General features: G+C 40.2%; 1 protein-coding gene across 1 annotated transcript in view; it reads right to left on the reverse strand.

The window, feature by feature from the left end:
* Positions 1-27,886, reverse strand: part of arvcfb (ARVCF delta catenin family member b) — a 189,839-nt gene that overhangs the window by 118,457 nt on the left and 43,496 nt on the right. Inside the window, exon 2 of the mRNA XM_019885104.1 lies at positions 662-764. The gene's annotated coding sequence lies outside the window, so the exon portion shown is untranslated. The remainder of the gene's footprint in view (positions 1-661; positions 765-27,886) is intronic.

Here is a 27,886-nt window from a genome sequence, read left to right on the forward strand (position 1 = left end):
TGCACTCTTAGAAGAGTCGCAACTTTTCACTCTAAACATGGTGAACGTGTCTTCATGACAGTGCAAAAAGCTGCACGAAAACAGCTTCAAAATTCTTGAAGCTACTGATGTTAAACGTGTATTAGTGCTCTTTGGTCAAAGATATTTCACCAACTTATTATGGAAAACCAGCAATGGGTTCATTATCATCATTACGAATGTGACTCATGATTAGCTCTCAAAGCACTTTGTAATTGTAGAAAATGCGTCACACCGTTTGGCATCCATGTATCCAGTAATGAAACCGCAACATACTTTGTATACTAATTGCAATTACAAAGAGTCTTTTAATAAATTGACTTGAGTTGTGTAACAGTTGGGAGCATGTTGAAACGGTTAAGTTATTATAAATCAATTTAACCACGTGCGTCAACTGACATTCACCACATTATAACTGTGTGGAATATTCAAATGAGGGGTGGGGGAGAAGAAACGTATTGAAATACCAATAAACAATTAGCTAACTAGCAAAGTGAGACAGTCCCCAGAGGAGGCCTTATGGGGACACACAAGTGTCAGATGTTGAAACCAAAAACACTGCCAGGAAATATAATTGCCGCAATGATGAGCTGAACAAAGTGATTAGCAGAGGCCGGAGGTATGAAGAGAGAGTCCATAGTACCTTTGAAGTCAGCGGGTCCCGTCACACCACAAGTAGAACAAGGAAAAGGCGCGGCTCCGATAGATTGTTCTTGATTGTTCCGTCTCTCAGGGGGGATGTGTGACTAAAATAGAATGACATTGGAATTAAGTATGCAGCCGACTTGCTGACTCCACATTATTGAGAAATAACTCTTATACAATGCAGAGACACATGTACTCATAATTACTTCATCCCAGCGCAATATGTATGCTCACTGGCCAGGCGATAACACAGGTTCTACTGTTTCCAAAAAACGAAAACAAAAAAACTGTTGAAATTATATTTTTTATTGAAGTAGAAGTTGGTAAATACAGGTGTGATTTGCAAAATATTTATTTATAAAAATGTGCTTGTTTTATGCAACATGATATTGTAGGCCAAATTTTTGATGATGAGCGATCCTTTTTGAGTCTGCAGAATTACCGACTGGAGTGTCTGCTAGTGAGTGCACTTTTGAATCAAAGTTGCAGAAGGAAAGGGGGGGGGGTATTTTCCCAGGAGAAAGGAAAATTGTTGTTGCTTAAAAAAACCAAACAAAACAAACAAACAAACACAAAAAAAACCCTATTACACTGGTCAACAGCAATTTTGAATCAGAGATGGCTTCATGTTTCCCAAAACATATTTTTGATGTTGATTTCAAAACGTTTTGATACTAGAACATCATTGTTTGTTTTTTTTTTTTTGGTTTGAACTAAAAAAAAAAATACCTTGCTCTGTAATCTATGAGGATGTTTGCTAAACCTAACCTTTAATTCATAAATATTACAAATATTCCAAAATATCTTCCTACATTTATATTTTCCCATTATATCATGACAAAATATTCAATTTCATGATAGTAGCTTAAAAGCAATATTTGAGTCGCTTATGTTCCTCTTGGATATAATAATGTGTGGCTAAGTAAAATATCACATTATCAAAGCAGTACATTTAAAGTTTACGTTGAAATATGCAGAACTCAGAGTTTAATGCAGCCATCCATTTTCTAATCCGCTTATCCTCACAGGGGTCCCGGGCGTGCTGGAGCCTATCCCAGCTGTCTTCGGGCAGTAGGCGGGGGGCACCCTGAACTGGTTGACAGCCAATCGCAGGGAATAGTCATTATGAAGTAAATATACTAATTCACAGTCAGATGCAAAGCATAATTTAGTTGCTGTACAAGTTGTACAAGTCCATGTGGCAGCATCCTTCCAAATTGCAGTAGAATTCCTTTGGACGCTAAGTACAAGCGTTCAAAACAACTACAGTCAAACAATCCTTGCTGATGGTTTACGTCTTCTCTGCATATGGATTAATAACAAAAATGAAAGAGTTTTGCTGTTGGAGCAAGTTTTCTTTCCCATGTGGAATTTCATTTTGTTGCAGCAGATAGAGTTTTGCTGACAAAATACAAACACGAACTGGTGCTTTTCGACTGACAAAGCTTCCCTGAAGCAATCCTGTGTAATGCATACAAACATGCCGCATGTGTATTTTTCATTTCTTCCAATCATTCAATGATTCTTCATAATGAGGCAACGCTTGCTTCAGCAAACTGATGTGCTGCCTGACCTTTGTGTTCACACTGCAGTGTCACAGTGTCTCTGAACGATAAACATCAGAGCGACTGGGAGAGAAAACGACACGTGACGAAGTGGGACAGGAATGAATTTGAATGCCTCATACCATGGGACAAATGATTTTGCCGTACTGGCTCAGCTGCCTTTGATAACTCGAAACAAAGCTGACGACCAAAACTTTGGATCAACTTTACCCTTGAAAAATGATCATATCATTTGCATCTTCTACAGATGTCCTCACCACGATGAACAAAGAAAAAAAAAAAGGTTTCGCATCTTAATGTGGGCTAAAATATATTCCAAATGAGGAAATATATGTTGCTATGTTCAAGAAAATGTTTGTGTTGCCAAATTAGTATTTACATCTGCAACAGACGAGATCTAGCACCAAAAAAATGTATTTCTTAGAAATATTTCCAAAACGGTTGGGGTGCTCAGTCAGCTTTAATTGGATCCTCAAATAAAATGCTGTAAGCAATTTTATTGATTGTCATTTCCCCTTCAAATGTATTGGAGGGCGGCCTGTTGAGCCAGTGGTTAAGATAAGATAAGATAAGATAAGATATCCTTTATTTGTCCTACACTGGGGAAATTTACAGCCTTCAGCAGCAAGATTGTGGGTAGAAAGAAGAGAAAAGAAAACACAGTTCAATTAAGTGCAATATAAATACAAATATGGATAAGGTCAATAAGTTCAATTAAGTGCAATATAAATACAATTAGTTAGCGCATTGACCTCACAGTGCAGAGGTACCGGGTTCAATTCCAGCTCCGGCCTCCCTGTGTGGAGTTTGCAAGTTCTCCCCGGGCCTGTGTGGGTTTTCTCTGGGTACTCCGGTTTCCTCCCACATTCCAAAAACATGCATGGCAGCCGGATTGAGTGCTCTAAATTGTCCCTAGGTGTGAGTGTGAGTACGGTTGGTTGTTCGCTTCTGTGTACCCTGCGATTGGCTGGCAACCGGTTCAGGGTGTCCCCCGCCTACTGCCCGAAGACAGCTGTGATAGGCTCCAGCACCCCTCGCGACTCTTGTGAGGATAAGCAGATCGGGAAATGAATGAATGAATGAATATTCTCTCAGCTGCACATTTTTTCATGTGTTTTTCACCAGCTCTCCGATTTCTGATGTTAGTTACACCTCGGCTATCACAGTACACATGCAGACTTCATAGGCAATCTGAAACCCAAAGAAGACACTCAGCACTGATGATCATGTGACAACATCAAAACATAGCTGTCAGGCAGGTGTTCCAATAAACTACAGCTCACAAGAAAAATTGGTGGATTCAAACAAGAGTTACTCCCCTGTTCAGTTTAGCAAGTGAATAACAAACGCACTGGAGGTCAAAAAGTTTGAAAGACAAGTGGCATGACAGTGATGCATTTCATCCACAACAAAGCATTGCTTCGGGCAAATATGATTTGGCAAAACTCAAGGACGAGAATATCCAGGCAATTCATTTCCACACAAGATCATTTAGATCACAGGTGTCAAAGTCAAGGCCCAGGGGCCAGATCTGGCCTGTTACATTATTTTACTTGGCCCGCGAAAGCAATTCAAGCATGTCAAGTTCCATGATGCTTGCTAAAGTCTGAACCAAAATTTCAAATTGTCAAATGTAATCCACAATAACAGTTATTAATCTTGACTTCTGATTTTAAAACTAGTTATTCATCAATTTGTTGTGCGCTGTGTATGTAATATGTGGAGGGGATTAAACATTTATCTGTTTTTCCAAAATTCATAACGGCCTTCCAAGATGAGGGAGTGGAGGGTGGACTTCAGAATCTGCCTGAATATTCACAATCACATTTCCTCTGTGCGGAAGAAAATCTGTTTCTAATAAAATATATGTGAGCTCTACGTCAGCAAGAAATGATACGACACACATCTCATCCTTATAGTGCTTCTTTTGTCTGTTCAACGTTTTATGTGAAGGGCCGGTTGATATTTCTATATCACCCTCTCACTGGCTTCTTGGGATGTGTTTTCGCCCCTCATTCAGAACACCCCCACGCTATACTGTCATAAAACTGAATTTCATGCAATTATTTCAGGCAGTTTGAAGCACTCCTCGTTCCTTCTAAAGCCCCAGACAGCTCAATATTGCCAGGTAATGGTTCAGCTGAAAGCAAAGCGAGGAAAAAACTCTATTGCCTATGCTCTACTTTGTGTATGCATCCTGTGTCTGGAGAGAGCAGCAGCTAATTGCTTCTTCCAAAAGAACATTAGAGCCCATCATCATTAGTCCACACAAACAGACGGGCTTGTGTGATAAGGGGGACGAAAAAGGCTTTTGAATTGTGGAGTCATTCTAGTTAGTTGATATCGGATAGTATTTTCTGAAATTAAGAAATTACTCTATCACATCACCACACAGCACCACTCAACAACACTAAAACAGTAAAACATTTTAGGCGCTTTAGGTAGCCACATTGAATTTCATTATATAATTGTGAAGAGCAGGGATGGGCAACGGGGCGACCTGGTGGTCCAGTGGTTAGCGTGTCGACCTCACAGTGCAGATGTACCGGGTTCGATTCCAGCTCCAGCCTTGCTGTGTGGAGTTTGCATGTTCTCCCCAGGCCTGCGTGGGTTTTCTCCGGGAACTCCGGTTTCCTCCCACATTCCAAAAACATGCATGGCAGTTCTGATTGAACACTTAAAATTGTACGTGAGTGTGAGTGTGAGCGTGGATGGTTGTTCGTCTCTGTGTGCCCTGCGATTGGCTGGCAACTGGTTCAGGGTGTCCACCACCTTCTGTCCGAAGACACATGGGATAGGCTCCAGCATGCCCCGCGACCTTTGAGTGGATAAAGCGGTTCAGAAAATGGATGGATGAATGGATGGAAGTTCTTTTTGGAGAATACATAGTCCATAACGCCCTCTCCACACCCCTCCAAGAATGGATCCATACACTCTTTATTTTCTTTTTTGCCTTTTCTGGACATAGGAACGGCTCACATGCACATATAACACAATTAAAAAATTAAAGTCTAACTCAAAAATAAAGTGTGCAGTAGAAATATTTACAGAATCGAGCCAGGTACAGTCGTTTTTTTTTAAAGCTGACGACAGCTTAAACTAAACAAATTCATTGACCAGTAAAATACTTCCCCTAACGCTAACGAGTCAACTAAGTGCCACCGCACACTGAGAGATGCAAATAATAGAAATATAGAAACCATATTTTATATTGTGGATAAAATCGGAATGTTTTTGGTAAAAATATACACGAGTGGCGTACGTACTATGCCAGTTGCATTCAAACGAATGGGAGCAAGCACTGCCTTTTCAATACACGGTATGCCCATTTTTTGTCGTTATTCTCGCCCATGTCCTCTTTCTGTAGCAACCTCTGTCGTCCTTGACCGACCCTCCATCTTTTTCTGGATTAAAAAGTGATACGGTACAATATATTGTATGAGGTGCCTCAGAACACAATACAGGCTCCCACAGTTTACATCTCAAGGAGTCCTTGTGCTAAATCGCCGAATGTGCAGGGGGTCAGCTGTCATTTTTTTTGGATGGTTGAGTCGTAGTTGTATTTGGAAGAATTGCGCGGTGTGCGATGGCCCTTTGGCTCACATGTTTCCCCACAGCTAATTTCCAAGGGAAACTAGGTGTTCTTACTACTGGATGACCTTTTTGATGACTAACAGATGGCCAACAACTTGAGCTGAGCTTAAAAAGAGTTGCTAACTTGGTAACAAATATGTTTTTCGTGTGCAGTGTGTGCAAAAACAAATACACTCATAGACGATACTACCGTACTGGCCCGAATATATGACGGCCCTGATTATAAGACGACCCCATCTTTTTCAAGACTCAAGTTTGAAAAAAGACTTTTTGAACACCAAATTATTTTTTAGACAGAAAATAATTACAGTACATCTGAAACAAATGATTATCACAATATACATATGAGAGAAAAAGCATTTTATTTTGCCTCATTCAAATCTAAAGTGCAATCACATTCGTAAATGAATGGCTTCTGGTTTTTGAAATGTAAATTACATCATAACTTCTCCTCAGCTGCCGTTAACCTGGCCGATCTTCGACCCACTTTTCTCCAGATTGTCACTACGTTTCTCCATTTTCTGTTTTCTCTTTCGATTATTTTCTTCTCTTTTCCTTCTTACCGCTATTTATTTTTCTTATTCGTGCTACTGCTATTTTGATTTTTATTCTTCGTGGCAGGGGTTCACTTTGGCCTGGGGAGTAAAGTTCAGCATTCACTTCAATGATATCTGGTGCCATCTAGCGTCGTGAATGGGTATAATGTCTAGACCCCGAATATAAGACGACCCCCACTTTTTCAGTCTTATTTCAATGCAAAATACACCGTCTTATATTCGGACAATACGGTAATCCTCTGTTTAATTTAGCATTAATGGAGGGTATACAAGTTTTACATCTCCAAAATAAGGTATTTGTCGACGGCACATTCTTATTCACATATAGAAATGAAAGAGTAAAGTACATAGTTCATCCTCAAGTCACAACATCTGCTGGCATCGACAATCCCTGTCTGTCTTGTTTAGTTTCCAGTCATTTTCCCTTCTTCTCACATGCGTCTCTGCCTCTGCCTATCAGCAGGTGCCAGGTGTCGGTGGATTGCTTGACGCAGAGATGTTAATAGGGGCACATGCACTGTGGGAAATCTCTTAGCACCTGAACCTTTTCTGTTTGAGTGCAAGCGCCTCATCTCGGATGCGGAGTTGCGGTTCTATCAGGGACAAAATGTCAGAACAGGAGTGCAGAACATGAACCTATAAACTCTTTTTAATGGGTTGTTTGGATGTTGTCTTGTATGGATTTTTATTAGCCTGAGGGCTATGAGAAGCAACAGTTAACTAGTACAACAGTAGAAATAGAGGTGCCCAAAACGGCCTTGGCAATGACGAACAGATCTATGTTGTGATGTTTTCGTGCTGTGTAACCATCAGTGGCTCCGTGCATAATGCGTTGTTGTAAACTGAAAATCTAGTTTTATCCCTCCACACTTTTTGGTGGAAACTCATTGTAAATGTACCCTAAAGTTCCACCGCTGCGTCCTCGGTCATCCAATCACAAATTAATGAGTGATTGATGGACATGTCTGCAAATCATTTCATTTTCATCAGAAAATACTATCAACACTATGTAAATATGTACACAATAAGCTCTGAAAGAGAAGGAGAAAAGGAGAGAGAGAAGGAGAGAGAGAGAGAGAGAGAGAGAGAGAGCGAGAGAGAGAGTTAGGGCAGTGTTTGTTGAGCACTGTCAAAGCTGTGAGGTGATCAAACATAGCTCCAGGTGTGTTATCATATGTTTCCACAGATCTGCACAGAAAAGTATCAATGCATGATTGTAATCCAAAAACAGAATTATATAAGAGATTGTACTGCGTATAATTAACCAGCATAGCAGCGTCAGGGGTCTTTGAGATTGCCATTGTGTTAACTGCAAAGCTGCCATCTCCATCATGGCAGCACATAGCAGAAACTCACGCAGATGCTTGATGCCACACATACTTGACGATACGCTAGATGCCTCCCACCTTGTAGTAACCGAGAACAACAATTCATCTCATATGAATTGACATTTTATTTTTGCCAATTACTGCATGAATCAAGAAAGACAACTTTGTTGCAAGCAGATACAAATTCCAAAGAAAAAACAACTCATCAGTTCTAAACAACGCAACATGTAATCTCAGTTATCATGAAAAAAAAACCCACAAACAACCGCCCAGCTATTTGAGCGAAGAGAATTGTTTGCATGCGTGAACTGAGCTTTTGGCATAAAGGTCACCAATGAAGCATCAACATATATGCTCCTGCTATGAAATTAACCACGGTAATAAATTTCTTCACCAAATGGGAAATAATTCTGATTGTAGAAAATAAGCAGAGAGGATGGACATCTAAAAGAGTCCGCTGCTTAAAATGATCGTTCAGTTAACATGTGTGGTCCAGTTCTCTCACATAGACTGCAACAACTGCATTCTCCCCTGGCAGAGGACAGGAATGCAGCCAAATGTAATTTTCCATCACAACATTTCTGGATTTAAAAAAAAAAAAAGAAGCTATTTTTAGAAACAAGAGGCCTGATTTCCTGAACTGGACATAGAGTGTGTCCACAGGAGTCAAACAGGCCGCTGCAGACTGTGAAAACATACGTATACCAAATCGATTTGTACAGCATCTGACAAAAGTCCTTGTCTTTCTCGTTTTTTGGGGATGGATTTTTTTGACTGCACAGCCAGCCACCGTTTATTCCAACTCAAAGAACCGTAGCCAGGGGACTTCTATGGGCCATCGTATGAATTGAGGTTGAGTGAAGCGACTTCAGCATCTTTCTGATAATGCGGGAGCCATTAGTTGCACTTTTTTTCTTTTAATTGCATGCTGTGTGGTGTTGTTCTGTGTGTGAAGCCAAAACAGAAATATCGTAACCTTGAAAATACAAAGAATAACATTTCATGAGATTATGGCAACACTTTAATTAGCTATAGTTCTTTGTAAAAACTATCTTTCACATTAATGTATTACACTTGGCCCCCTATTTATGCTTTTATTTTTGTAACAAAGGCAATACATTTGTGTTTATTTCAGAATTACCATTTTATAAAACACACAGATGCGTCGCTAACATAGTTTTGGATGTTGACCGCTAGCACCTATGCCTGCAACAAGATGTACATAATGTATTCAAGCTCATATGTTTTGACTGAAAATGACATAAAAACGATAAATCTAGTTTTGACTTGAATTTCTAAGCACTTATGTTTTCTTTTCTCAAAGCAGTAATGGGTAGCAATTTATTTCAGCTAGCTTGGAGAGGATCAGTATCTCTGTCACTGCCATGACGACCCCAGACTGGCTATTTTAGTGGTCCATAATATTTGTCGCCTGGGCAGCTCCCAGGTGTTGGCACGCGGACATGATGGTGACATTGTTATTCAGCGTCGTGTGCAATGACTGCATAAATTTGCTGTGAACTTCAATTAATCACACAACGTACTGCGTGTTTCCAGTGGGAGTTAAAAGTAACACCACAGAGTTGCACATACCACTGAGAAACCGGACATTCCAATGGGAATTCTGTCAATAATATCCATTTCTATAATCATTTCTCTTGCATTGCCAGTCTTGCTGTTTACTCTTCCTGTCTGAGACATTTGTTTACTGACATGTGGGAGGTGAAGGCAGACGAGAAGAGGAAGTGATGAAAACAGCAAAAGGTAACTGCTTCCTCATTTATATTATATCGATATCCTCTCAGACTGCCGTCCTGACAGTGGCGGCTGGAAGGAAGGGTGAGGAAGGAGATCAGGACTGATGGAAAAGTAACACACACACGCCGTCTCTGAGCCATCACTTGCCAAGACTGAGAGCATCAATCCATCACCTCGTCACTGAAGTCCTGCCTCCCCAACTGCTTGAAAAAGACCAAAAACCTGGCATCTACTTCTCTTTGACATTGAGTGTGCGTGTATATGCGTCATAAGCGTGACCTAGATTTAGCCGTACCTGAACGGCCCTTCTGTCAATCAAAAGTGAGAATGTTTGGAGATACTTTTAATCACAAGGATGATGGATTATTTCTGGGTCCCCGTTTATTAAATCTTCACAAGTTTCAGAGGCAAAGTTCTCATTATATGACCTTCAGCGAAGAACATTTACCTCAAAGCAACCAGGGTAAAATCCTTCCTTCCTTTGACTTGTCTTGTGATCAATATTGTGACCACATCGTTTTAGCTCAATCCTGGGCATCATTTACAATTTCAGTATTGAACACGTCGACACTCCATTCACTAGACAATGAGAGGTTGCTCTGTGTTGCCTTTATGACAATGATGTTAATAATTATAATAAATATCGAATCCAGGCCTTGAGGCAATAAAATTGCTGCTCACTGACTTTAATAAACATGTTGTCAAATATGCCTCTGGAGGGCTTTTTCTTACTCAACTGCAATAGTTGTAACCATAAATAAAGATGTTTATTTGAAAGAGGGTTCACTTCTTGGTGTCCAATGATTGCTCGATGGAGAATTGGCTCTTCTGGATTCAACGGGAAGGGTACTAACCTCAAAACTGCAAATGTGGTAAAACGAATAAACTTGTCACTCAGTCATTATGCTGCTTTTATGTGTATTTTCTTTCCCATGTCTCTCTGACTTCTTCTTCATGAAGGCTCTGTCCGTGAGCACAGCACCGTTAGCCCCTAATTTGCCAGTCAAACAGCCTCGAGGGCATGGCAAACACATGCCACTAATTTCATCCGTCTATGGGGCGGTTATGATTGAGCAAACATGCAAATGTATGACTTGAGCAGGAGGGCATTAAAAAACAACAAAAAAAGAGTTTCAAAAGATCCATTTCTGTTGAGTTAGTTTGTTTTCAATTTAAAGACTGGCCGGCCCTGGTAGCCAGCCTGCATCCTTGGGGCCCAGCGCCATTGGCCAAAGAAAATATGGGCCTCATTCACTAATAAATGCATCGAAATGCACATACATAAAATCGCCATCATAACAGAGACAGAGACAAATTCCTTGTGTGTTCTACATACTTGGCCAATAAAGATGATTCTGATTCTGATTCTGATTCTGATTTAGGACATGCGTACCGGATTATTTTCTTCACACTACTGTGCGCATTTTGATGAACCAGATTTCTTGCTAAATGACAGTGGGTGCCCACAGTGCTCCAATTTACATAAACCGTGCCCATATTTCACCATAAAAATGCATCCATGTGATGCATCTCGGCCAATATGCTAAGGTTTAGTGATGCGGGAGATCATCCCGGAACGTTCATAACTTTATCAGTCTTTATCCTATTTTCAAAAGGTTTGTATTATCATTGAGCTTGCTAAGCACAGAACCTGACCTGGAGGCTTTGGAGGGCGTGCTGCCGAGCGCTCACACTGGAGCCGCCCTCGTTCTGCTACGGAACTTGAATGCTCATGTGGGCAATGACTGAAGGGTGTATTGAGAGGGTCTGCTGGGAATGTCTGGCTGAGTCCACTGTTTGAAGTTTTGGCTCTCAACTTCTGCAGAACTTTGAAGACATACCCCGAGGGTATGTAAACTTATGAGCACAACTCTATGACGCAGGGTCTTTGTAAATCAGGCCCTAAAATGTAAAATTTATGACACTCAAGGAGATTCTTTATTGGAGAGTGGACTCTAGTTTTTCTACCTTCCTAAGAGCAATGTGGCTATTGTTATTGTATGACATATTAGAACAATTGATACCTTGTTTGTACTGTTCTGTCTGGAATTGTCAGTTTTGGATCAGATTAAAAGTGACCATTAATAAAAGACATTAAAAGGTAAAAAGAAGAGCAAAGACAAAGTAGGAAATAGACTTTACTGCGAAGCTCACTGACATTGATGGGAAAGACCTGAGTTCCTACTGATGAAATCCACCCCCAAAAAAAAAGTTTTACAGCTGCCATCCATCTACAAATTGACAAGGCAAAAATACTGTCAAGAAAACTTGTTTCTGTCAGGGAACAGGGGAGATCAAAAACATCACTATTGTTTTGGCAAAAGAAAAAAAACAAAAATCAAATAGAATAGCATGAACCATGTGAGAGGGAGGACGCACATTTCTGACACAGTTCTGTCTCAGCATCCGAAGTGAAAACTGGTGACATGCAAGTGTCTGTTGAGTTTGCCTTAACACAACCTACAGCAAAATTCCAAAAGTAAAAGCCAGTACGATCCAGGTACTGGAGCGTGTTTTACTTATTTATTGAATAAGGTCCTTTAAATCTGTGCAAAGGCTGTAATATTCTATGCATTATCAACTTAATTAAATACTGCTTCTGCTTCCCCTTTCTCACTGGCACTGAGCGGAGATGGAGGTGAGCAGAAGGATTGCGGTGGAGGTGATAGCTATGTGTTACCAGAAAGTCATTTAGACTTGGCATAATGTTGTCTTCTCTCTCGAGACGACGCCAGAAACTGGCAGGAAGAAGCCGTTTACAAGGAGGTGCTGGTTTGCAATTTCATAATCACTGTGGCTCAAATGGGGCTTCAATAACTCTCAGTCATAACTTCAAAAAAAACAGACTCAATGATATTTTAAGAGCACTTTTTTTTTTGGGCCATTAAATATCACAAACAATACAATCTAAACAGAAGACCCAGCTGGTCAGAATCACCTCTGCTGTAAAATGTACGGTTCATGACTTCATCTGCTGTGATTGACTGGTGAACTGTGCAGAATGTATGCCGCCTCTCGCCCCAAACTCAACTGGGATGCGCTCCAGCTCGCTCACGACTCGATGTGACCTTATGTGGACAGGCGTGATAGAACATGCATCGAAAGGATAAAAAAAGTTTTTGTTGAATTTCATTTCGTCAATTGGTTTCATGAAATAAAATAACCAAGCTCCAGATAGAATTTTTGAAGTAGGCTACACCTCTACTTAAATAATGCATCTGGATGCAAATGATTTCATTCTGTGTAACCAATTACCAAAATAAAATCACATCCTTTTTTTAAAGTGTGGTCCTCATCAAAATGTCAAGTTTTGAAGAATTCACGCAAATTTCATCTGTACTGCAGCAACAATATCAGAGAGTAGAATATGCAAATTGTGTATCGTATAAGGATACCTTTACGCAATATTTATATGCAATGCAAAAGTGTCATATGTTTTTTCTTTGATGAGTGAGCATTAATACAGCAAACCGTGTGCTGTTGTCACCATCAGAGGAAAGTCGAATATTGACCTGTAGGAGAGCAACAATTGCACTGGAAAACAATCTCTTCTTGTAACTTGCAAGCTTTTTAACCCAAACACAAGCCAGTCTGCCCATTGAATTGATTTTTTTGTACCCAGAAGACACTAAGGGAGCAGTATATTGATGATCTGGTCCCAGACTCACTTCGAGCATGTTTTCTCAGGCACACAAAAATCGTGTATTGAATGGACTCAATTTTATTTCATCTAGCGGATCCACAAAATCATGTGAATGCAGATACAGTGTTAAAGTAGATGTGGAGTTACTTTAAAAGAAATGCATGATGCCTTGGGAGTGGGGCTAACTGCAGAGGCACATTATAAGCATGGGGGGAAAGAGGGGGGCAATTAATACCCTACAGACGAGACAGCGCCAACTTGCACTTTTTGTGAATAAATATTTTTTGTTACGAAATTTTGCATGGTGTCTACATTTCTATAAAGTGGATCAGACAATGGATGGATGAGACGAGACAGCACCAACTTGCACTTTTTGTGAATAAATATTTTTTGTTACGAAATTTTGCATGGTGTCTACATTTCTATAAAGTGGATCAGACAATGGATGGATGGATGGATGGTCTGAAGAGAGTTAAAAAGCATCATTGTTAAAACGTACCAGTCAGGAGAAGGGTACAAAACAATTTCCAAGGCATTAAATAAACCACACCATGCAGTGAAGACACTCATAATGAAGTCGAAGAAATATGGTACAACAGTGACATTGCTAGTAACTGGACAGCATTCCAAAGTTGATAAAAAGATGAGAAGAAAACTGGTCAAGGAGGCTACTAAGAGTTTAACAGCAACATTGAAGTTGCTGAAGCAATTTCATGCTACTACTGGAAATTTAGTACAAAGTGCTGACTCTCGTTTTACATGAGTTTGAATGTGATTGGTTAATTCTGAACACAGCCACACCCCCAGGAGAGTGTGCATGCTTGCAATCACAGTGTCTCAGTTGTATGTGTTTACTTCCCTCATCAAAAAACAAATATATATGCATATATATTTCATTTGGATGAATTGAGTTGAACAGGAAATAGGTCCCAATGGATTTTTTTTTTTTTTTTTTAATGAACCATATTGGTGACCTTTTTTATGTCACAAAATCATTTGAACATGGGTGTGTAAAGTTTTTCTATCCACTGGAAACACACATACAGGTAGTTATTCAGTTGTCACTGGACATAGTGTGGGTGAAAATTTCCTGTATTTCAATAATGCCAGAAAAAAAAAAACTGTCACTGATCAAGTACTTTATATTCAGACTCCTTTTTGTATCTCATTCAAAAAGTGACCTCCAGGCAGGAACCAGCTCAAACCCTCAAGCTGTGTGGGGTGATCGACTGGCTTGGCTAGTTGAGTGAGACAGAGAGACAGCAAAAAATGATGGATGATAGATTAAGAGGTAGCGATTGATACAGAATGGAGAGGACATACAACGAGCACAACAAAAGATCACCCAATAAAATCAAACCAAAAAAAATGTAAATTAAGGTAACATCGTTTGTAAGCCCTTTCACACCTTCACCCATGTTTTTTCCGAAACAAACACGAAGCTTTGCCGTTCAGCAAAAGGGAGACAGAGGGATAACAGAATCAATGATACTGTCATCCCACTGTTATGTTAGATGGAAGATTTTCCTTCCGGACTGTCATTAGCTGGACTCCTGTGTGTTTGCAATCAAAGCATCAAGCACCTGCAGGAACACAAAGGGATGGCAACAGAGGACGTGAACTAAGAAACAAAAAGAGGCATTGATGGAACAGGTTCGTGTCCACCCTAATCCATAAACAAGGCTGACCTGTCACTCATTAGTGGATGCTCTATCTTGACCACAATCCACAATGCTGGCTCAAATCCCAGAAATACCTCTGAGAAACATTCTAGCGAAGGTCTAATCACTCATAACTGACAGAATCCTGAGGCTATTTGCCATACCGGGACTAGGAAAGGAATTTTTCAATGTGGTGTTTTAAGAGAAAGCAAATTACAGACGAGGCATAGATCCAGATGAGTAAATAAACTCTTTGTGTTGCAAATGGAGGCGAAGCAAGACGAATGGAGCAAAGAAAACGTCTATCAGGATCAAGCATCTATTAAATCACAGGTAGTGAATCACAAGCTTGATGAATGATGGAGCAGAACTGATATTTTGAAATGTATGTCATCTTTGATCACATCTGAGCAAAGACAGCACTTTAATGGATTCCTAAAAATTGGAATACAAACTGGAATATAGAAGTAGAGGTCTCTCTACACGCAGGAGGGCGATTTTGGGTCGAGATGTGTTGGTCATGTTCATCACATTAACAGAGTTAATCATACCAGTGGCGATAGACGGTAGAAGGACCATACAATAAGTTTGCTTTAAACAGAGGCGGTGAGCTGCAAGTGATGGGGAAAGTCTCTTTAATCATTTTAATGAATAAATTCATAAGCGGAGGTCGCCTATACATCCTTGCAGTATATCCCCATTGTCAGTAGTGGAAACGTAATTGCTGCGCGACCATTGAAGACCAACGTTTGAATGAACTATATTCTTGACAAAAACAAGTAGATCGCTCCGGAAGATTCAAACAGTAATGGCAGGATAAGACTAAAGAAGAGAAAGTCTTTGACACAAGCTTCTCCTGGGTGTTCCCTCTTCTGTTTTATATTCAGGAGCCAAAAAGTTTCGGCAAAACAATTCACAAATGAGCCTTGCATGAGGGAAAGTGCGCTTGTTCCCTTTTCAATAGGACGCCTCATTATAATCCTTTTGATCAAAGTGCTGACAGTCAAATCTGCAAGACAATGTGAATCCCAAGTGTGAGTTGATCCAAACAACGAACGTTTAATTAGTGTTAAGATAACAGGGGGCAGATAATGTGATGTTACAGTTCCTCATCACTTGCACACCATCAGCCATGTGTGACTGCCTCTGCAAAGAGAAATGAATGTTTTTCACACCTTTGTGGTGTCATCCCATGTGCGCAGTGCACTTTGATCGGTAGGCTGCATGGCTCAAGTCTGTCAAATTCCCCACGCAAATATGCAGGCTGCTTCACGCTGCTGCATTTGTGTGATCGCTCCGAGGTGAGGCGAGTTCAGGTAGCATAGTGCAGGCCCCGGGATGCCCCAATGACTCCTATGACCTTCTTCTCCATAATAATCCCCACACAAGAAGGCCACTCGTGTCAACATGATGCATTAAATCAATTACATCTGAATGAGACTTGCTGTCACAGAAAACACTGACTTCCAAACAAAGAGGAATCAATGAGCTTTGCTCCACATTCTCATGTACTATATTGTACCCTCTGCAAGCCATTTCGCTGTTGTTGCTAAACGGTTGCCTTTATCTGCTTGAAATAGGCACACTCTCAGTGCAGACATTTTCGACAGCTCTGACAGCTCCATGCTTGGTAAAATCTGAAGTTATAGAGCAGAAAAAGGACAATATGCACAATGTGTGGTGTATTTCTCAAGTTAAGTACACAATATTATTAAAAAATAGACTAAACTGTAAAGCTTTAAAAACCCAAATAAATGCATATTCGTAAAATATCATAGAAAACTGTAAAATATAAATTATTGAAACACTGTACAATATATATATATACACACACACAGACACACACACACACACACACACACACACACACACACACACACACACACACACAGGTCCTCCAAAAATTAGCATATTGTGATAAAGTTCATAATTTTCTGCAATGTACTGATAAACATTAGACTTTCATTACACACAACTGACGTAGTTGAAGCCTTTTATTGTTTTAATATTGATGATTTTGGCAAAAAAAATAAAGAATAAAACAAAATTCCCTTTCTCAAAAACAAAAAAAAAAAAAGCATATTTCATCCGACCAATAAAAAAGTGTTTTTACTACCAAAAAAAAAAAGTCACCCGTCAAATGATTATGTTCAGGTCTGCACTCAAAACTTGGTCGGGAATACTTTTGCAAAAATGACTGCTTCCAATTGAGCACAGTAATACCATGGTCATTAAACCATTTACCAATGGTTTTGGCACTGTGAGCAGATGCCAGGTCATGCTGAAAAATGAAATCTTAATCTCCATAAAGATTTTGAGCAGATGGAAGCATGAAGTGCTCGAAAATCTCCCAATAGCTAGCTGCATTGACCCTGCTCTTGATAAAACACAGTGGACCAACACCAGGAGCTGACATTGCACCCCAGACCATAACTGACACATGCTAATTTTTTGAAAAAAAAAAAAAAAAAAAAAAAAAACATATGATCTGAAAAACTGTTCGAGAATGACTGTGCCCCATGACAAAACAAGGTCCATAAAGGCACGATTGAAGGAGTTTGAGAGCCGTGACATCAACCCCATCAAATACCTTTGCAACATACAAGAACAATTTTCTGACTGTCAGATACTCCCCTCTGCCTGTGAGGCTATTTTCCCCTATGTTAAATACAGTAGTACGTTTCCATACGTGGAGCACAAAGACAAAAAAATAATAATCTGAGCCATACTGACATAGTTTTGACTTTGCTCCAGTTTGAGGTTCAGTCTGTACTTTATGGAATATGGTCTGCTGATAATTTGCTCACATGCATCCCCTCATGTCCCGTGCCATCTGGATCCACGGCGATTGCCGTGGCAGCCCTCCCAGCATCATCTCCCCTTCAGGGATGAAAATCATCACCAGCTGAATGCAGTAATATTGGATGGATTCATCCAGCTAATGGCTGCTTGTGCCACCAGCCGCTTTGGCAGGTCACCATTTTTCTCTTCAAAAAAAATCTACTTTGTGGGTGATTGTGATGCGCCAATGTAACAGCGGCATATTTTCTTTGTTTGATTGTGGCTCCCTTGTCAAAGAGAGCTTTGGTTGCTATTATGGGCTGAAAGTAATAGCCTATTATAAGCATATAATACTGCTTATTGCTCTGAATTGTATGTGCAACAATAATGCATTATTTGATACTCATTGGCTCAATTTCAACCTTCATTGCCTCTCAATCAGTTTTTCTTTGATGACTTGAACAATTAGGGATCCAGTTGTTTTTGTGACAAACAATTCTTTGCAACATCCATGTCCGGCTTCTCATCCCAATCTCTTTTTTGTGTTCTTTTGTTTCTATTGCCTTTTCAGAAGACAAATTCCCTTTTCAACAGAGCTAAACAAAATGTTTAAAAAAGCTATGGCAGGTAGGCAGTGGCTCTCATGCACACTCAGTCAAATCCCATTTTGGTGCACCATAAGCACCACATGACTTTTTGACAGTAGCCATGTCAACACTGGTGTTCCATGTGCCTGAACATAACACGTTTTTCCTCCCTTCCTGTCAACTCTGCTCTCCACCTGCCCTGAGCTTCGGTCTCTGCAGTGCCTTAACTGAAACAATGTTGACAGCAAGGATGAGTTTGATTCGGCTGCAAACGAGTCACCTTGTTTGTGTAAAGTGTGACCCAGCCTCATGATATTGAGTAACTCACCGATGAATTCAGCAAAAAAAATGGAGAGCAACCTGGTAACATTCTGACATTTGTCAAGAAATACAAATGGCTTTTGCTACTGATACCAACTTTTGTTTTTCCTCAAATGGTGTTTTTCCTGCTTCAAATAATCCACTGCAGCTCCTGGACCATTGATAACATTTGAAGAAGAAGAAAAACAAATTAATGTATGAAGTGCAACGACATGGACTTTAGAACTGGAGTTTCACGCCCCCGGACAAAAAAATAAAAAATAAAATGGCATCTGGTCTTTGGAGAGATGCAAGACTGTTTTTTGTCTCTTGCTGAGGTGCCCTTGTGCAATGCACCTCTATGGTGTAACATCGTTTCAACTCGTGTCTTGTCCAGAGCAAGTCATTAAACACACACACACACACACACACACACACACACACACACACACACACACACACACACACACTCTCTTTCAATCTTTAACACAAACAAAAATGCACTATGTCGCAGAATCTACATTGTATTTTCCCTTGAAGGATTTATACTCACTATTTATAAACTTCCACATGCCTGTGTGTCGTGTATCAATGTGTGACTGTTTAGTAAGTTTTTACCAAACTCATATTGTGCTCTAGGGTTGTTGTTTCCCCCACCACCCCTCCTCTTATGTTGTTTCTCTTCATCTGCAAAAAAAAAAAAAAAAAAAAAAAAAAAAAAACCAACAGAAAAAAAACTGAGCGCTGTAAAAGGCGACTCAGTGGACTCCCATTCTGTATACCCCTGTTGGTCATTGTTTTTCTATGTCTCTTGGACGAGTTGTGTCTGTTCCATTTCATTGCACCCTGTGGTACAATGACAATAAAACTATTCCGATGCAAATTCTAAAAGGATACCAATCTGAAAATAAACTATACCACTGGTACAGAGGCAAAACAGTGAAAACAACTCATCAATGATGACAATGTATATGAATAGCCTGGCATGATTGAGGCATTGCAACAGATAAGCAAATATTTTTGTCCTGTAATTATTTTACTTCTCATATGCCAGTAGCCAACTACTATGATGCGGTCCCCAGGTAAAATTATCCTGAATCTACAAAACCTATATACCAAACAACTCATTTTTATAGTGTGCGTATGATATTTTATTCTATGTTCTAGCTCATGCAAGACTGTTACTTCAATTGTGTTACGATTATTCACTGATACTCGACTAAAAAAATTCACATGCACGGTACATCATGACATTTGTCTCAAGATTTGTGCTTTAACATAGTTTACTATTCCGTCAAAATTTTAAGAGTGGAGGTGAACTATACGTGCAGTTTGAAAAATAATCACTCTTACTGTTTTTTCTTCTTAGTGTACGAACCATAGATTGGGAGATTGTACCAGATTAAAATAGAATGAGGAAAAAGAAAATGGGGCAAAGTCAAACCAATGTGCAACAAGCAAATGATTTTACACTAAGGCAAACAATAAACGGAAGCGAAAATCGTGAAAGAGAGGGGCCAACCAAATGAAGTACTTCAGATTGTGCTTCAGCCATATGAAGAAGGTATTATCTCCAGATCTTGTACTACTTAGAGAGAAACAGTAGTCACATACTTGGAAGTGCAGATGAGAACAATGTGCTACAGCATGTGGTATAAACAGTATATTGTGTTAATCTCAAGACATACAATAAGAGGCAAACCATACCAGCCACTCAGTTCATCATCCTCACCCCCTTCCAGATCCATGCATGGTCCTTCTGCCACCCAGAGATTTTCCTGTGACCCCATGCTGTGACTCAGCCGAGGGAGAAATCACCGCGAAGCAATCAAAGAAAATCTGCTTTTGCTTTGAAAACCTCATGCTGAGATGTTTTGATACTTTGACTGAAGATATGAGGATGATTCATTAGTCAGGAAGGGGGAGAAAATCTCACACTGCAGTTAGGCACAGACATATGAGGACAAATTTGTGTAATTTTACCTTTATACCATAGATCACCTTCATGGATTAAATACAGAAAGATGAAAATGTGATTGATGCAAAAATCCATCTATCTGACTTAAACAAGTGATGGGAATGTACCACAAATGGCCAATAAACCACTTCTGATCAATTATCCAAATACTTTTGAGCCCCGTAAAATGGAGGTTCTCTGCACAAAATGGCTGGACTTCAAATTTGTGTGAAACACTTGAAATTAAGGCTAAAAGTCAACCATTTCCATAAGTCTGGTTACACTCTTTGAAATGCTTCATTGTGGTGTATAAAGGGGAAACCATAAAAATTGTCATTGTCCGAACACCTCTTGACCAGGGGTGGACAACAACATTTCTCAAGGGGCCATGGAGACCACTGGAAAGGTTGTCAACGTTCACACGAACATATTCATCAATAGAGTTCCCTATTAATTTAATGTGTTTGGATTAATCAATACACTGTATCATTTTAATAAGCTGTTACTGGCCTCGATGGAGTATACATTTTTATAGTACAGTATATATAAACAATTATGAGCGACAAACCACAGACTCAAGACCCACAAATCATTTCAAGGGAAAAATCCCCTCTTATCTCCACTGTGCAGGAAATGGTAATTTTGCAAATATGAAGAGCACTTGTTTGGCACTTTCGCAAATTAATTTGGGGGGAAATAGTCAGGATCGTATAAATGACTTTGCTCACTTGTACTGGCAAGTGCCACTTTCAAAGTAAAAGCAGATTTTTTTTTTTTTTTTTTTTTTTTACATTTTATTTTGACTACAAGGGGCAGCCAAACCCGATGTATAGGTTGGAATGGCGCACAGCTTGTATTTTGCCCTGGGCTTCTCTTGAACAAAGAGCGATCCATTTTCTAAAACACCTATCGTGTTCAGTGTTGGGGAGCTGTAGCAGCATCTCTTCTGAATTCGGGTGCAAGGCAAACTACAGCCTGGTCACAAATCAATTCGAATGCACATTGAAAAACAGTGAACCATTCATACTCGCATTCAGATCGTCACTAGTGAAACTGAATCCACACAGCCACGGATAGTGGGCAAGTGAACTATCACACCAGCAATGGCCCTTCTTGACCGAAGTACCAGAATCCTGAACAAAATATCATAAATTAAGGGCCCTATTTTCGTGCTGCGTGCGCGCCCAGTGCAAGGCGCAGTCTCACCGTGGGAGTTTATTTAATTTGATAATTTTTTAGACTTTGCACAGGTAGAATTGAGCTCCAGCAAACCACTGTCATTATCTACAAATGGAAAAAAAAAAACCCACAAAAGAGCATAGACAATATCCAAAGACGCCCAGGCCTCGCTGGCCTCATTTTAAGTCAGTGTTTAGGATTCTACCATAAAAAAAGACATGAGACAGTTCTCAGGCGAAAAGCACTGCTGTCCAAAAACAATCCAAAGGCTCGTCTCATATTTGCCAAAAGACATCTTCATGATCCTCAAGACGTTTGGAAAAACATTTTATGGACTGATGAGTCAAAAATTGAACTTTTTGTAAGGCCTATTACATTTGGTGTGACAATGGCAGGGCATTTGATATTATGAACATCATGCCAACTGTGAAGTATGGTGGTGACAGTGTGATGGTCTGAGGGTGCTTTGCTTCCTCAGGAACAGGACAACTTGTTGTGATTGATGGGACAATTAATTCTGCTATCCACCAAAAAATACTAAAGGAGAACGTCCGACCATTAGTTTGCCCCCTCACACTGAAGTGCTCTTGGTTCATGCATCAGGACAAATATCCGAAACACAACAGCAAGTCCACTTCTGAATGCCTCAAAAAAAAAAAAAAAAAAAACATTGAAAAAAAATACGGTTTTGGAGTGGCCAAGTGAAAGTCTGAGGTTCGAATCCAATTGAGATGCTGAGGTGTGACCTTAAATGGGCAATTCTGCAAAGAAGAAAGAAGAAGCCATTATCGCAAACACTTGATTTCAGTTATTGCTGCCAAGGGTGGCGCAACCCGATATTAGATTCATGGTGCAAATACTTTTTCATGGCGCTGTATGTGGGAGGATATAGCTCAATTGCGATTAGTCTAATTTACCCTCATCTCTCTTAACCAGCATGCAAACTCCTTCTTGACAATGCTGCACTCTTGAAAGCAACTCTTGAGGGTAGACGGGAGACGGAAAGATGGAGAAGGGCAAGAAGAGGAAGGACAGGGAGAGATATTATTCAATGGCATTAAGATTTGTAGCACAGTAAGCTCCTCATTAGCATAACTACATAACGTTGCTGCGTCTCTCTGAATAATGGATTCTGATTGAGCCTTCCTGTGAACCACTGCACATTCTCTAATACCTCAGACTTTCTATTTGTTATGGGATGATGAGCCGTTGAGTTGTGTGGGAGGGAGGCAGGAAATCAAAAAAGAATCCCTCCCCTCCCACACATCCAGTACACAGAAACCCTATACTTGACACATTTGGGGCCATTGTGATCTTCAATGGAAACGACCTTGTTTCATATCTCTGAGGATGACCAGTCAAACCAATTAACATTCCAGTGCAGCATTTCTCTCGCTGTAGAAAAGGAGGCAAAACTTCCTTCCTTCCTGCCTCGCATGCAAACACAGATGCAGCACAGAGAAACCATTTGCAAGATTTTTTGGAGGTGCAACGAAGCATTACAGAGTCTCCAAAAATGTTCACTGTATACATTCTATATGTTAACAACTCTTGACATTGTTTGCTTCTGTTCGTTCCATTAAAAGGTGTTTGAAGATGAGGAAGGAAGAAATTTACTCACTAAGGCTTCTATTCAGAAAGGAAAGCCAATTCCAAATACAGTACATTACGAAATATGAAATACATTGAATTAAAAGTGAAGACCTTTGTGTGTTAGTGTGGCCTTCTGCAACTTTTCCAGTTTCTTACATGGCTTACGTTGGACAATTAGTTCCCCACTACTGGTCTAAAAGTGAACTCAGACGGTGGACTTCAAGCTTTAATTTCAAAATGTTTTACACACATATGGCAGTGACAGCCATTTTATGCAGAGTGCCTCCATTTTTTTGGCACTCAAAAGTATTTGGATAGTTGCTCACAAGTGGCAACATGTGGGCTGTTGCCGATACTTTAAGAGAAAATAAAGCAGATATGTGCATCATGTATTGCAGAAGTGTTTTGCAGCTGTTTAACTTGAAATGCCAATATAAAATCCAAGAAGACCGAAATGCAAGTGAAGGAGGCCATCATTAGGCTGAAGAAGCACACTAGGCTTGGGGACAGCAACTCTGGTCGTCGAGGGCTCCTATCCTGCATGATTTAGATGTTTCCTTCCTCCAGTACATCGAATTCACATGTTAAAGGTCATGATCAAGCTTCTGCAAAGCTTGCTGATGAGCTGATCATTTGAAGAATCAGGTGTGTTGGTGGGATGGTGGGAGGGAGGGAGAGGGAGAGAGAGAGAGAGAGTAATTTAAAATGGCCATTTCTTTATTTTTCGAACAAAGACCACAAATGTTGCAAAACCTTTATGAAATATTCATGTTCTGAAACATGAAATTAAACCTGGTTGTGTGACTTGGGGTGTTGTTATGTTGACTAGATTACAATGCTGGCCGGACATTGACTGGTCTAACAGATATGACAGCCTACCCCACCCCCACCCCCCCAAAAAAGAAACAAATTGCTCTCATCGCAGATGAGAATGGAACTGCAGTTTGCAGTAGATTTTAAAAATGAATGGATTGCTGCTTGACACAAAACTCTGACACTGCAGGGGATATACTCAATACACAATAGAATGGCATGTCAAAATCATCCATCCATGCATTTTCTAGACCGCTTATCCTGTTCAGGATCAGACGGAGTTGGAGCTCTATCTCAGCTAATTCCGAGAAAAAGGTGGACCACGCCACGGACTGGTCGCTATTCAGTTGCAGGGAACATTTCAAGATACACACTCATTCAAATCCACAATCAGTGAGTGAGAAGTGAACTCTTACTATACCTGCACGAAGTCAGATGAATGTGCCACAACACCGTCAGTACCTCAGGTCAAATTCAAATGTTTTAAATTTGGAGCTTGCTGTATTTTGGAAAAGAGTTGTCATTTATTATTTTGGACACAACACTCCTGAATGTCGAAGTTTTTTTGCGACGGTGCATATGGTGTATGGTGTACAATGTAATCATTCTGCATTTCTCTTCAGTTATTTGTCACATCTGTTTTGTGTCTGCCATTTCTCAAGAATCGTTTTGTAGAAGAATGTATTATGGGTTGCTTTATTTTTTTCCCCTGCCAGATGACCTAAAAATTCACCATTTGTCCCACTGTGGTTGTAAACATAACAGAGCTCCAGCCAGCTGGGAGGCAAACACATGAAGGTGGTTTTCTCAAGTTGTCTCATTGCAATATGAACAAAGCAATCCTATCTTCACAAAGACACCACTCCTTGGGAATACAAAAAAAAAAAAAAAAAAATTCACTCTCGAATTGTGTTTATTTCTTTGGCAACCTAAAATGCAACTTACTGCTTCTATTAAAAATCCCCTAAAACTGAAATACCTGGTATTTAAAGAACTCCAATTGTAGTGTAACTGAGAGTGTGAAGTCATCACTCCTAAACCCAACCACTGCAACTGGTGTGTGTGTGTGTGTGTGTGTGTGTGTGTGCGTGTGTGTGTGTTTTGGGGATGTGTCACAGGTTTGCGGTTGCCATCAGCAAGGCGTGAAGGACGGCCATCTTTGCTCGCCACAGAGGAGATTCCCAGATTAGTCACGCTGGTTGCTCCCTGTGTACGGCAACACTCCACTGCACCACAGACGCAGATGACAAAATTCCCAGTGCAGTCACAACACTGTCAAGCAACATAGAAAATGCCATACGAATTAATAGTTACTGTATGATGTGCACATTCTACTTTACGGTGTTGAAAATGTTGTAGTTCATCACTAAATCACCTGTAAGGCAGAGAATTATGAAAAAAAACATACTGGCACAATACAACAATACTAAAGGGGCACTTTGGAGTGTTTCTGGCCCATGCTTTTTAGTAAACTTCTTCACAACTTTTTCACCACTTTACCCAAATTTCAAGTGCAAGACAATCCGGAAGATGTTGGAACACCAGTCCATTAGAGTACGAAGTGAACTGTGTGGACCTTGTTGACGTCCGAGGTGACCATCTTTGATTGTATCACTCATCTGAGGTATTAGTGCATCATGTGCACGTCTGCATCACAGTACAGAGGTCATGGGTTCGAGTGGAGTTTACAAGTTCTCCCCGTGTTTCCCGAGGTTTTCACCGGGTTCTCCAGTTTATTTCCACATTCCCTCAAAAATTCTCTCTCTCTCTCTCTCTCTCTCTCTCTCTCTCTCTCTCTCTCTCTCTCTCTCTCTCTCTCTGTCTCTCTCCCCAATTTGACTTTGACCAAAAGGCAAACACCCGAGAGTGGTTGCTAGTCAACCACAGGGTGTATGTACATAGAAACAGACACACCACACAAAGTCTTTCATCAATATTATTTGAATGATGAAATACCACTGCCACTGCAAGAATGCTCCCTCCTCATTTGCTCCCGAAGCAAATATTTAAAGGACACAGCTGACTGATGCAAGATTGAAAAAATTAATTGGAGAGTGAGTAGATAATGGCTTAATGCTGGAAGAAGCTAGTTTAATGCCAAATTTCTTCAATAAAGCAATGAAGTATGATACGAATCTGAATGTCTCAAGTGCAATAATTGCTTTCTAATAACTTGAAGGAAAAATAAAAGTCATTGTGTGCATTTATTCATTATTTATTGGTGTTCCTGTTCATTTTTTTACCCGAAGCTCTTCATGTTCAATTTTTTTTGTGAATGTTTTACTCTTCAGTGTGGCCCTAACACTCCTAACACCATCTTGTTTTAGTCCCATTTTTGGACACTTCTTCTTTGACACTGCTGACCGTATACCAAACATCCAAATTCTCAGGTGAATGCTTATCCCCATGCCATGTACAATGCATGCATGACAACTAGAACACAGAAAAGAAGCATTTGTCTCACAAGTAGGCTACGTATAATTTAAAAAAAACAAGAATAACAACAAAAGGACCGGTGCAAAACCATCTAACCACCAAATATTGCAAAATGATATCGACTCAGTCATGCATGCAATTGTCTAAGCTCCTTTAAGACCGTGCAAACACTTGGGGTTTACTCGTTGATGGAGTAAATTTAATGAAATGAACTCGAAGCCTTTATCTCGAAAAACTAACTCCTTAAAAGGACTGCAAATTAGACTGGACTGGAGGTGACTGCTTGGCAGCAAACTTATTCGACCCGCCATTCTCAACCAATTCAAGATGCTGCCTCAGTCTAATGGGACTACTCTCCTTGGCGTAAAGGCACGAAGCAAAGTCCTCTTTGCCGGCTTACTAATGATACGCTGTCATTGCTCCAGCACATTCTGACATTGAATGAGTCTCAATATGTAATAAGCGATATTTGAGGGAATGACATAAAAGCAATTCAGAGGTGGCATGATGGCCTAACTCTCACTCAGCCTAAAAAGTGAGAGTGTGGATGAAGACGAAAAATGAGGATCAAATAGATGCAGACAGACAGAGAGACAGATAGATAGATAGAGATGGATAGATGGATAGATAGATAGATAGATAGATAGATAGATAGATAGATGGCTGCTGTGAGAATTGTGATTGTATCAATGTATTTATTTATTTAGGGACTGGCATTAATTTATTTTTGGTTAAGAGGTGCTCCAATTCAACAAATACAGCACATATCATACATATGCTTGTGCCACCTTAATCAGAATTGTAGGTGGCCACTGTGAGAATTGAGATTGGAAAAAGCGTGTGTGGAAGAGAAACTTCTAACTGCACGCACAACAGCTTGCTGCTGCTGAGGGGACATTGAGATTTACGTGAGGTTTTAGGGCGTTTAAAGCCACCCGTAACCTTTAAATCATTCTGAGGTCTAATTGATAGTTTAAAAAACAGTACAACTATCGCATGGAGTTACACACAGAGCCATCCATCCATCCATTCATCCATTTTCTGATTCGCTTATCCTCACAAGGGTCGCAGGGCGTGTTGCAGCCTATCCCAGCTGTCTTCAGGCAGTAGGTGGGGGACACCCTAAACTAGTTGCCAGGCAATCGCAGGTCACACATAGACGAACAACCATTCGCGCTCACACTCCCACCTAAGGACAATTTAGAGCAGCCTTCCTCAACTGGCGGACCGCGATCCACGACCGGACCGCCGACCTCCTCTGTCCAGACCTCCTCTGTCCGGACCCTCGGCAAATTGTATAAAATAATAAATTATAAAGTGATTTTTACGTTATACATTTTATATTTGTGGACTATAATCTGCGCATTACCGCGATCGCTTGTTAAAATTATCCGTTTTATTCTTTGCGTGCACTAACAGATGTATTGCAGAGGACCGCAGCAGCGCGACTGTGTGTTGTATAATGTTTGAC

This window comes from Hippocampus comes, unplaced genomic scaffold, assembly GCF_001891065.2.
Source record: "Hippocampus comes isolate QL1 unplaced genomic scaffold, H_comes_QL1_v1.1 scaffold45, whole genome shotgun sequence".
NCBI classification, from domain to species: Eukaryota; Metazoa; Chordata; class Actinopteri; order Syngnathiformes; family Syngnathidae; genus Hippocampus; species Hippocampus comes.